Source organism: Triturus cristatus, chromosome 1_1 (genome assembly GCF_964204655.1).
Source record: "Triturus cristatus chromosome 1_1, aTriCri1.1, whole genome shotgun sequence".
Classification (NCBI taxonomy): Eukaryota; Metazoa; Chordata; class Amphibia; order Caudata; family Salamandridae; genus Triturus; species Triturus cristatus.
This window is the reverse complement of record NC_140579.1, coordinates 350,222,494-350,234,637: the sequence shown is the minus strand read 5'-3', so window position 1 is coordinate 350,234,637 and position 12,144 is coordinate 350,222,494.

Sequence of the window (12,144 nt, the reverse complement as noted above, 5' to 3'; positions counted from 1 at the left end):
CACTGACCCTGAAAAGAAATTCTAAGCGTACTTACCAGTAACTTGTATTTCCTTCCTTAGGAATCCATTGTGTGGTTTTCAGCAGAAAAGTTTCGAAGTGTGGAGTTTTGGAACTAACAAATATTCCTCTAAAATCAGCTGAATTCCGAATTCCGATTTACTCTCCTGTTATCAGGAGAGAACCCAGTGCTGCATCTTTTAGCCCAGCACTGACCCTGAAAAGTAATTCTAGGCGTACTTACCAGTAGCTTGTATTTCCTTCAATAGGAATCCGTTGTGTGGTTTTCAGCAGAAAAGTATGAAAGTGTGGAGTTTTGGAACTTACAAATATTCCTCTAAAATCAGCCGAACTACGAATTTCGATTTACTCACTTGTTATCAGGAGAGACCTCAGTGCTGAATCTTTACGGCCAGTACTGACCCTGAAAATTAATTCTAAGTGTACTTACCAGTAGCTTGTATTTCCTTCCATAGGAATCCATTGTGTGGTTTTCAGCAGAAAAGTTTCTAAGTGTGGAGTTTTGGAACTTACAAATATTCCTCTAAAATCAGCCGAATTACGAATTCCGATTTACTCTCCTGTTATCAGGAGAGAACCCAGTGCTGCATCTTTTTGCCCAGCACTGACCCTGAAAAGTAATTCTAAGCGTACTTACCAGTAGCTTGTATTTCCTTCCATAGGAATCCATTGTGTGGTTTTCAGCAGAAAAGTTTCTAAGTGTGGAGTTTTGGAACTTACAAATATTCCTCTAAAATCAGCCGAACTACGAATTTCGATTTACTCACCTGTTATCAGGAGAGACCTCAGTGCTGAATCTTTAAGGCCAGTACTGATCCTGAAAAGTAATTGTAACCGTACTTACCCGTAACTTGAATTTCCTTCTATAGGCTAACATTGACTGGTTTCACTTGGAAATTCTTCTCAGTGTGGAGGTTTGGAACTCTAAAATATTCCTCTAAAATCAGCCGAACTACGAATTCCGATTTACTCAAATGTTATCAGGAGAGACCTCAGTGCTGAATCTTTAAGGCCAGTACTGATCCTGAAAACTAATTATAACCGTACTTACCAGTAACTTGTATTTCCTTCCATAGGCTTACATTGACTGGTTTCACTTGGAAATTCTTCTAAGTGTGGAGTTTTGGAACTTTAAAATATTCCTCTAAAATCAGCCAAACTACGAATTCCGATTTACTAACATGTTATCAGGAGAGAACTCAGTGCTGCATCTTTTAGCCCAGCACTGACCCTGAAAAGTTATTCTAAGCATACCTACCAGTAACTTGTATTTCCTTCCACAGGAATCCATTGTGTGGTTTTCAGCAGAGAAGTTTCGAAGTGTGGAGTTTTGGTACTTACATATATTGCTCTAAAATAAGCCAAACTACGAATTCCGATTTACTCACCTGTTATCAGGAGAGATCCCAGAGCTGCATCTTTTAGCCCAGCACTGACCCTGAAAAGTAATTCGAAGCGTACTTACAAGTAACTTGTATTTCCTTCCATAGGAATCCATTGTGTGGTTTTCAGCAGAAAAGTATCTAAGTGTGGAGTTTTGGAGCTTACAAATATTCCTCTAAAATCAGCCGAACTACGAATTCCGATTTACTCAAATGTTATCAGGAGAGACCTCAGTGCTGAATCTTTAAGGCCAGTACTGATCCTGAAAAGTAATTCTAACCGTACTTACCAGTAACTTGTATTTCCTTCCTTAGGCTTCCATTGACTGGTTTCACTTGGAAATTCTTCTTAGTGTGGAGTTTTGGAACTTTAAAATATTCCTCTAAAATCAGCCAAACTACGAATTCTGATTTACTCAAATGTTATCAGGAGAGACCTCAGTGCTGCATCTTTTGGCCCAGCACTGACCCTGAAAAGTAATTCTAAGCATACTTACCAGTAACTTGTATTTCCTTCCATAGGAATCCATTGTGTGGTTTTCAGCAGAGAAGTTTCGAAGTGTGGAGTTTTGGAACTTGCAAATATTCCTCTAAAATCAGCCAAACTACGAATTCTGATTTACTTACCTGTTATCAAGAGAGAACACAGTGCTGCATCTTTTAGCCCAGCACTGACCCTGAAAAGTAATTCTAAGCGTACTTACCAGTAACTTGTATTTCTTTCCATAGGAATCCATTGTGTGGTTTTCAGCAGAAAAGTTTCTAAGTGTGCAGTGTTGGAACTTACAAATATTCCTCTAAAAGCAGCCGAACTATGAATTCCGAATTACTCACCTGTTATCAGGAGAGACCTCAGTGCTGAATCTTTAAGGCCAGTACTGATCCTGAAAAGTAATTCTAACCGTACTTACCAGTAACTTGTATTTCCTTCCATAGGGTAACATTGACTGGTTTCACTTGGAAATTCTTCTAAGTGTGGAGTTTTGGAACTTTAAAATATTCCTCTAAAATCAGCTGAACTACGAATTCCAATTTACTCACCTGTTATCAGGAGAGAACTCAGTGCTGCATCTTTAAGCCCAGCACTGACCCTGAAAAGTAATTCTAAGCGTACTTACCAATAACTTGTATTTCCTTCCATAGGAATCCATTGTATGGTTTTCAGCAGAGAAGTTTCTAAGTGTGGAGTTTTGGAACTTACAAATATTCCTCTAAAATCAGCCAAACTACTAATTCTGATTTACTAACCTGTTATCAAGAGAGAACACAATGCTGCATCTTGTAGCCGAGCACTGACCCTGAAAAGTAATTCTAAGCGTACTTACCAGTAACTTGTATTTCTTTCCATAGGAATCCATTGTGTGGTTTTCAGCAGAAAAATGTCTAAGTGTGGAGTGTTGGAACTTACAAATATTCCTCTAAAATCAGCCGAACTACGAATTCCGATTTACTCACCTGTTATCAGGAGAGAACTCAGTGCTGCATCTTTTAGCCCAGCACTGACCCTGAAAATTAATTCTAAGCGTACTTACCAGTAACTTGTACTTCCTTCCATAGGAATCCATTGTGTGGTTTTCAGCAGAAAAGTATGAAAGTGTGGAGTTTTGGAACTTACAAATATTCCTCTAAAATCAGCGGAAATACGAATTCCGATTTACTCATCTGTTATCAGGAGAGATCCCAGTGCTACATCTTTTAGCCCAGCACTGACCCTGAAAAGTAATTCTAAGGGTACTTACCAGTAACTTGTATTTCCTTTTCATAGGAATCCATTGTGTTGTTTTCAGCAGAGAAGTTTCGAAGTGTGGAGTTTTGGTACTTAGGAGAGAACTCAGTGCTGCATCTTTTAGCCCAGCACTGACCCTGAAAAGTAATTCTAAGCGTACTTACCAGTAACTTGTATTTACTTCCATAGGAATCCATTGTGTGGTTTTCAGCAGAGAAGTTTCTAAGTGTGGAGTTTTCGAACTTACAAATATTCCTCTAAAATCAGCCAAACTACGAATTCTGATTTACTAACCTGTTATCAAGAGAGAACACAGTGCTGCATCTTGTAGCCGAGCACCGACCCTGAAAAGTAATTCTAAGCGTACTTACCAGTAACTTGTATTTCTTTGCATAGGAATCCATTGTGTGGTTTTCAGCAGAAAAATGTCTAAGTGTGGAGTGTTGGAACTTACAAATATTCCTCTAAAATCCGCCGAACTACGAATTCCGATTTACTCACCTGTTATCAGGAGTGAACTCAGTGCTGCATCTTTTAGCCCAGCACTGACCCTGAAAATTAATTCTAAGCGTACTTACAAGTAACTTGTACTTCCTTCCATAGGAATCCATTGTGTGGTTTTCAGCAGAAAAGTATGAAAGTGTGGAGTTTTGGAACTTACAAATATTCCTCTAAAATCAGCCAAACTACGAATTCTGATTTACTTACCTGTTATCAAGAGAGAACACAGTGCTGCATCTTTTAGCCCAGCACTGACCCTGAAAACTAATTCTAAGCGTACTTACCAGTAACTTGTATTTCTTTCCATAGGAATCCATTGTGTGGTTTTCAGCAGAAAAATTTCTAAGTGTGCAGTGTTGGAACTTACAAATATTCCTCTAAAAGCAGCCGAACTATGAATTCCGAATTACTCACCTGTTATCAGGAGAGACCTCAGTGCTGAATCTTTAAGGCCAGTACTGATCCTGAAAAGTAATTCTAACCGTACTTACCAGTAACTTGTATTTTCTTCCATAGGGTAACATTGACTGGTTTCACTTGGAAATTCTTCTAAGTGTGGAGTTTTGGAACTTTAAAATATTCCTCTAAAATCAGCTGAACTACGAATTCCAATTTACTCACCTGTTATCAGGAGAGAACTCAGTGCTGCATCTTTAAGCCCAGCACTGACCCTGAAAAGTAATTCTAAGCGTACTTACCAATAACTTGTATTTCCTTCCATAGGAATCCATTGTATGGTTTTCAGCAGAGAAGTTTCTAAGTGTGGAGTTTTGGAACTTACAAATATTCCTCTAAAATCAGCCAAACTACGAATTCTGATTTACTAACCTGTTATCAAGAGAGAACACAGTGCTGCATCTTGTAGCCGAGCACTGACCCTGAAAAGTAATTCTAAGCGTACTTACCAGTAACTTGTATTTCTTTCCATAGGAATCCATTGTGTGGTTTTCAGCAGAAAAATGTCTAAGTGTGGAGTGTTGGAACTTACAAATATTCCTCTAAAATCAGCCGAACTACGAATTCCGATTTACTCACCTGTTATCAGGAGAGAACACAGTGCTGCATCTTTTAGCCCAGCACTGACCCTGAAAATTAATTCTAAGCGTACTTACCAGTAACTTGTACTTCCTTCCATAGGAATCCATTGTGTGGTTTTCAGCAGAAAAGTATGAAAGTGTGGAGTTTTGGAACTTACAAATATTCCTCTAAAATCAGCCGAACTACGAATTCCGATTTACTCATCTGTTATCAGGAGAGATCCCAGTGCTACATCTTTTAGCCCAGCACTGACCCTGAAAAGTAATTCTAAGGGTACCTACCAGTAACTTGTATTTCCTTTTCATAGGAATCCATTGTGTTGTTTTCAGCAGAGAAGTTTCGAAGTGTGGAGTTTTGGTACTTAGGAGAGAACTCAGTGCTGCATCTTTTAGCCCAGCACTGACCCTGAAAAGTAATTCTAAGCGTACTTACCAGTAACTTGTATTTACTTCCGTAGGAATCCATTGTGTGGTTTTCAGCAGAGAAGTTTCTAAGTGTGGAGTTTTGGAACTTACAAATATTCCTCTAAAATCAGCCAAACTACGAATTCTGATTTACGAACCTGTTATCAAGAGAGAACACAGTGCTGCATCTTGTAGCCGAGCACTGACCCTGAAAAGTAATTCTAAGCGTACTTACCAGTAACTTGTACTTCTTTGCATAGGAATCCATTGTGTGGTTTTCAGCAGAAAAGTATGAAAGTGTGGAGTTTTGGAACTTACAAATATTCCTCTAAAATCAGCCGAACTACGAATTCCGATTTACTCATCTGTTATCAGGAGAGATCCCAGTGCTACATCTTTTAGCCCAGCACTGACCCTGAAAAGTAATTCTAAGGGTACTTACCAGTAACTTGTATTTCCTTTTCATAGGAATCCATTGTGTTGTTTTCAGCAGAGAAGTTTCGAAGTGTGGAGTTTTGGTACTTAGGAGAGAACTCAGTGCTGCATCTTTTAGCCCAGCACTGACCCTGAAAAGTAATTCTAAGCGTACTTACCAGTAACTTGTTTTTACTTCCATAGGAATCCATTTTGTGGTTTTCAGCAGAGAAGTTGCTAAGTGTGGAGTTTTCAAACTTACAAATATTCCTCTAAAATCAGCCAAACTACGAATTCTGATTTACTAACCTGTTATCAAGAGAGAACACAGTGCTGCATCTTGTAGCAGAGAGATGACCCTGAAAAGTAATTCTAAGCGTACTTACCAGTAACTTGTATTTCTTTCCATAGGAATCCATTGTGTGGTTTTCAGCAGAAAAGTTTCTAAGTGTGGAGTTTTGGAACTTACAAATATTCCTCTAAAATCAGGCGAACTACGAATTTCGATTTACTCACCTGTTATCAGGAGAGACCTCAGTGCTAAATCTTTAAGGCCAGTACTGATCCTGAAAAGTAATTGTAACCATGCTTACCAGTAACTTGAATTTCCTTCCATAGGCTAACATTGACTGGTTTCACTTGGAATTTCTTCTCAGTGTGGACGTTTGGAACTCTAAAATTTTCCTCTAAAATCAGCCGAACTTCGAATTCCGATTTACTCAAATGTTATCAGGAGAGACCTCAGTGCTGAATCTTTAAGGCCAGTACTGACCCTGAAAAGTAATTCTAAGCGTACTTACCAGTAGCTTGTATTTCCTTCAATAGGAATCCATTGTGTGGTTTTCAGCAGAAAAGTATGAAAGTGTGGAGTTTTGGAACTTACAAATATTCCTCTAAAATCAGCCGAACTACGAATTCCGATTTACTCATCTGTTATCAGGAGAGATCCCAGTGCTACATCTTTTAGCCCAGCACTGACCCTGAAAAGTAATTCTAAGCATACTTACGAGTAACGTGTATTTCCTTCCATAGGAATCCATTGTATGGTTTTCAGCAGAGAAGTTTTGAAGTGTGGAGTTTTGGAACTTACAAATATTCCTCTAAAATCAGACGAACTACGAATTCCGATTTACTCACCTGTTATCAGGAGAGAACTCAGTGCTGCATCTTTTAGCCCAGCACTGACCCTGAAAAGTAATTCTAAGCGTACTTACCAATAACTTGTATTTCCTTCCATAGGAATCCATTGTATGGTTTTCAGCAGAGAAGTTTCTAAGTGTGGAGTTTTGGAACTTACACATATTCCTCTAAAATCAGCCAAACTACGAATTCTGATTTACTAAACTGTTATCAAGAGAGAACACAGTGCTGCATCTTGTAGCCCAGCACTGACCCTGAAAAGTAATTCTAAGCGTACTTACCAGTAACTTGTATTTCTTTCCATAGGAATCCCTTGTGTGGTTTTCAGCAGAGAAGTTTCTAAGTGTGGAGTTTTGGAACTTACAAATATTCCTCTAAAATCAGCCAAACTACGAATTCTGATTTACTAACCTGTTATCAAGAGAGAACACAGTGCTGAATCTTTAAGGCCAGTACTGATCCTGAAAAGTAATTCTAACCGTACTTACCAGTAACTTGTATTTCCTTCCATAGGCTTACATTGACTGGTTTCACTTTGAAATTCTTCTAAGTATGGAGTTTTGGAACTTTAAAATATTCCTCTAAAATCAGCCAAACTACGAATTCCGATTTACTCACATGTTATCAGGAGAGAACTCAGTGCTGCATCTTTTAGCCCAGCACTGACCCTGAAAAGTAATTCTAAGCATACTTACCAGTAACTTGTATTTCCTTCCATAGGAATCCATTGCGTGGTTTTCAGCAGAGAAGTTTCGAAGTGTGGAGTTTTGGTACTTACAAATATTCCTCTAAAATAAGCCAAACTACGAATTTCGATTTACTCACCTGTTATCAGGAGAGATCCCAGAGCTGCATCTTTTAGCCCAGCACTGACACTGAAAAGTAATTCGAAGCGTACTTACAAGTAACTTGTATTTCCTTCCATAGGAATCCATTGTGTTTTTCAGCAGAAAAGTATCTAAGTGTGGAGTTTTGGAACTTACAAATAGTCCTCTAAAATCAGCCGAACTACGAATTCTGATTTACTCAAATGTTATCAGGAGAGACCTCAGTGCTGAATCTTTAAGGCCAGTACTGATCCTGAAATGTAATTCTAACCGTACTAACCAGTAACTTGTATTTCCTTCCATAGGCTTACATTGACTGGTTTCACTGGGAAATTCTTCTTAGTGTGGAGTTTTGGAACTTTAAAATATTCCTCTAAAATGAGCCAAACTATGAATTCCGATTTACTCAATTGTTATCAGGCGAGACCTCAGTGCTGCATCTTTTGGCCCAGCACTGACCCTGAAAAGTAATTCTAAGCATACTTACCAGTAACTTGTATTTCCTTCCATAGGAATCCATTGTGTGGTTTTCAGCAGAGAAGTTTCGAAGTGTGTAGTTTTGGTACTTACAAATATTCCTCTAAAATAAGCCAAACTACGAATTCCGATTTACTCACATGTCATCAGGAGACAACTCAGTGCTGAATCTTTTAGCCCAGCACTGACCCTGAAAAGAAATTCTAAGCGTACTTACCAGTAACTTGTATTTCCTTCCTTAGGAATCCATTGTGTGGTTTTCAGCAGAAAAGTTTCGAAGTGTGGAGTTTTGGAACTAACAAATATTCCTCTAAAATCAGCTGAATTCCGAATTCCGATTTACTCTCCTGTTATCAGGAGAGAACCCAGTGCTGCATCTTTTAGCCCAGCACTGACCCTGAAAAGTAATTCTAGGCGTACTTACCAGTAGCTTGTATTTCCTTCAATAGGAATCCGTTGTGTGGTTTTCAGCAGAAAAGTATGAAAGTGTGGAGTTTTGGAATTTACAAATATTCCTCTAAAATCAGCCGAACTACGAATTCTGATTTACTCACCTGTTACCAGGAGAGACCTCAGTGCTGAATCTTTAAGGCCAGTACTGACCCTGAAAATTAATTCTAAGCGTACTTACCAGTAGCTTATATTTCCTTCCATAGGAATCCATTGTGTGGTTTTCAGCAGAAAAGATTTTAAGTGTGGAGTTTTGGAACTTACAAATATTCCTCTAAAATCAGCCGAACTACGAATTTCAATTTACTCACCTGTTATCAGGAGAGACCTCAGTGCTGAATCTTTAAGGCCAGTACTGATCCTGAAAAGTAATTGTAACCGTACTTACCCGTAACTTGAATTTCCTTCCATAGGCTAACATTGACTGGTTTCACTTGGAAATTCTTCTAAGTGTGGAGTTTTGGAACTTTAAAATATTCCTCTAAAATCAGCCAAACTACGAATTCCAATTTACTCACATGTTATCAGGAGAGAACTCAGTGCTGCATCTTTTAGCCCAGCACTGACCCTGAAAAGTAATTCTAAGCATACTTACCAGTAACTTGTATTTCCTTCCATAGGAATCAATTGTGTGGTTTTCAGCAGAGAAGTTTTGAAGTGTGGAGTTTTGGTATTTACAAATATTCCTCTAAAATAAGCCAAACTATGAATTCCGATTTACTCACCTGTTATCAGGAGAGATCCCAGAGCTGCATCTTTTAGCCCAGCACCGACCCTGAAAAGTAATTCGAAGCGTACTTACAAGTAACTTGTATTTCCTTCCATAGGAATCCATTGTGTGGTTTTCAGCAGAAAAGTATCTAAGTGTGGAGTTTTGGAGCTTACAAATATTCCTCTAAAATCAGCCGAACTACGAATTCCGATTTATTCAAATGTTATCAGGAGAGACCTCAGTGCTGAATCTTTAAGGCCAGTACTGATCCTGAAAAGTAATTCTAACCGTACTTACCAGTAACTTGTATTTCCTTCCTTAGGCTTACATTGACTGGTTTCACTTGGAAATTCTTCTTAGTGTGGAGTTTTGGAACTTTAAAATATTCCTCTAAAATCAGCCAAACTACGAATTCTGATTTACTCAAATGTTATCAGGAGAGACCTCAGTACTGCATCTTTTAGCCCAGCACTGACCCTGAAAAGTAATTCTAAGCATACTTACCAGTAACTTTTATTTCCTTCCATAGGAATCCATTGTGTGGTTTTCAGCAGAGAAGTTTCGAAGTGTGGAGTTTTGGTACTTACAAATATTGCTCTAAAATAAGCCAAACTACGAATTCCAATTTACTCACCTGTTATCAGGAGAGAACTCAGTGCTGCATCTTTTAGCCCAGCACTGACCCTGAAAAGTAATTCTAAGCGTACTTACCAATAAGTTGTATTTCCTTCCATCGGAATCCATTGTATGGGTTTCAGCAGAGAAGTTTCTAAGTGTGGAGTTTTGGAACATACAAATATTCCTCTAAAATCAGCCAAACTACGAATTCTGATTTACTTCCCTGTTATCAAGAGAGAACACAGTGCTGCATCTTTTAGCCCAGCACTGACCCTGAAAAGTAATTCGAAGCGTACTTACAAGTAACTTGTATTTCCTTCCATAGGAATCCATTGTGTGGTTTTCAGCAGAAAAGTATCTAAGTGTGGAGTTTTGGAGCTTACAAATATTCCTCTAAAATCCGATTCCGATTTACTCAAATGTTATCAGGAGAGACCTCAGTGCTGAATCTTTAAGGCCAGTACTGATCCTGAAAAGTAATTCTAACCGTACTCACCAGCAACTTGTATTTCCTTCCTCAGGCTTACATTGACTGGTTTCACTTGGAAATTCTTCTTAGTGTGGAGTTTTGGAACTTTAAAATATTCCTCTAAAATCAGCCAAACTACGAATTCTGATTTACTCAAATGTTATCAGGAGAGACCTCAGTGCTGCATCTTTTAGCCCAGCACTGACCCTGAAAAGTAATTCTAAGCATACTTACCAGTAACTTGTATTTCCTTCCATAGGAATCCATTGTGTGGTTTTCAGCAGAGAAGTTTCGAAGTGTGGAGTTTTGGTACTTACAAATATTCCTCTAAAATAAGCCAAACTACGAATTCCAATTTACTCACATGTCATCAGGAGACAACTCAGTGCTGCATCTTTTAGCCCAGCACTGACCCTGAAAAGAAATTCTAAGCGTACTTACCAGTAACTTGTATTTCCTTCCTTAGGAATCCATTGTGTGGTTTTCAGCAAAAAAGTATGAAAGTGTGGAGTTTTGGAACTTACAAATATTCCTCTAAAATCAGCCAAACTACGAATTCTGATTTACTCATCTGTTATCAGGAGAGATCCCAGTGCTACATCTTTTAGCCCAGCACTGACCCTGAAAAGTAATTCTAAGCATACTTACCAGTAACTTGTATTTCCTTCCATAGGAATCCATTGTGTGGTTTTCAGCAGAAAAGTTTCTAAGTGTGGGGTTTTGGAACTTACAAATATTCCTCTAAAATCAGACGAACTACGAATTTCAATTTACTCACCTGTTATCAGGAGAGACCGCAGTGCTGAATCTTTAAGGCCAGTACTGATCCTGAAAAGTAATTCTAACCGTACTTACCAGTAGGTTGAATTTCCTTCCATAGGCTAACATTGACTGGTTTCACTTGGAAATTCTTCTCAGTGTGGAGGTTTGGAACTTTAAAATAATTCTCTAAAATCAGCCGAACTACGAATTCCGATTTGCTCACCTGTTATCAGGAGAGACCTCAGTGCTGAATCTTTAAGGCCAGTACTGATCCTGAAAAGTAATTCTAACCATACTTACCAGTGGGTTGAATTTCCTTCCATAGGCTAACATTGACTGGTTTCACTTGGAAATTCTTCTCAGTGTGGAGGTTTGGAACTTTAAAATATTCCTCTAAAATCAGCCGAACTACGAATTCCGATTTACTCACCTGTTATCAGGAGAGACCTCAGTGCTGCATCTTTTAGCCTAGCACAGACCCTGAAAAGTAATTCTAAGCGTACTTACCAATAACTTGTATTTCCTTCCATAGGAATCCATTGTATGGGTTTCAGCAGAGAAGTTTCTAAGTGTGGAGTTTTGGAACTTACCAATATTCCTCTAAAATCAGCCAAACTATGAATTCTGATTTACTAACCTGTTATCAACAGAGAACACAGTGCTGCATCTTTTAGCCCAGCACTGACCCTGAAAAGTAATTCTAAGCGTACTTACCAGTAACTTGTATTTCTTTCCATAGGAATCCATTGTGTGGTTTTCAGCAGAAAAATGTCTAAGTGTGGAGTGTTGGAACTTACAAATATTCCTCTAAAATCAGCCGAACTACGAATTCCGATTTACTCACCTGTTATCAGGAGAGAACTCAGTGCTGCATCTTTTAGCCCAGCACTGACCCTGAAAATTAATTCTAAGCGTACTTACCAGTAACTTGTACTTCCTTCCATAGGAATCCATTGTATGGGTTTCAGCAGAGAAGTTTCTAAGTGTGGAGTTTTGGAACTTACCAATATTCCTCTAAAATCAGCCGAACTACGAATTCCGATTTACTCACCTGTTATCAGGAGAGAACATAGTGCTGCATCTTTTAGCCCAGCACTGACCCTGAAAAGTAATTCTAAGCGTACTTACCAGTAACTTGTATTTCTTTCCATAGGAATCCATTGTGTGGTTTTCAGCAGAAAAGTTTCTAAGTGTGGAGTGTTGGA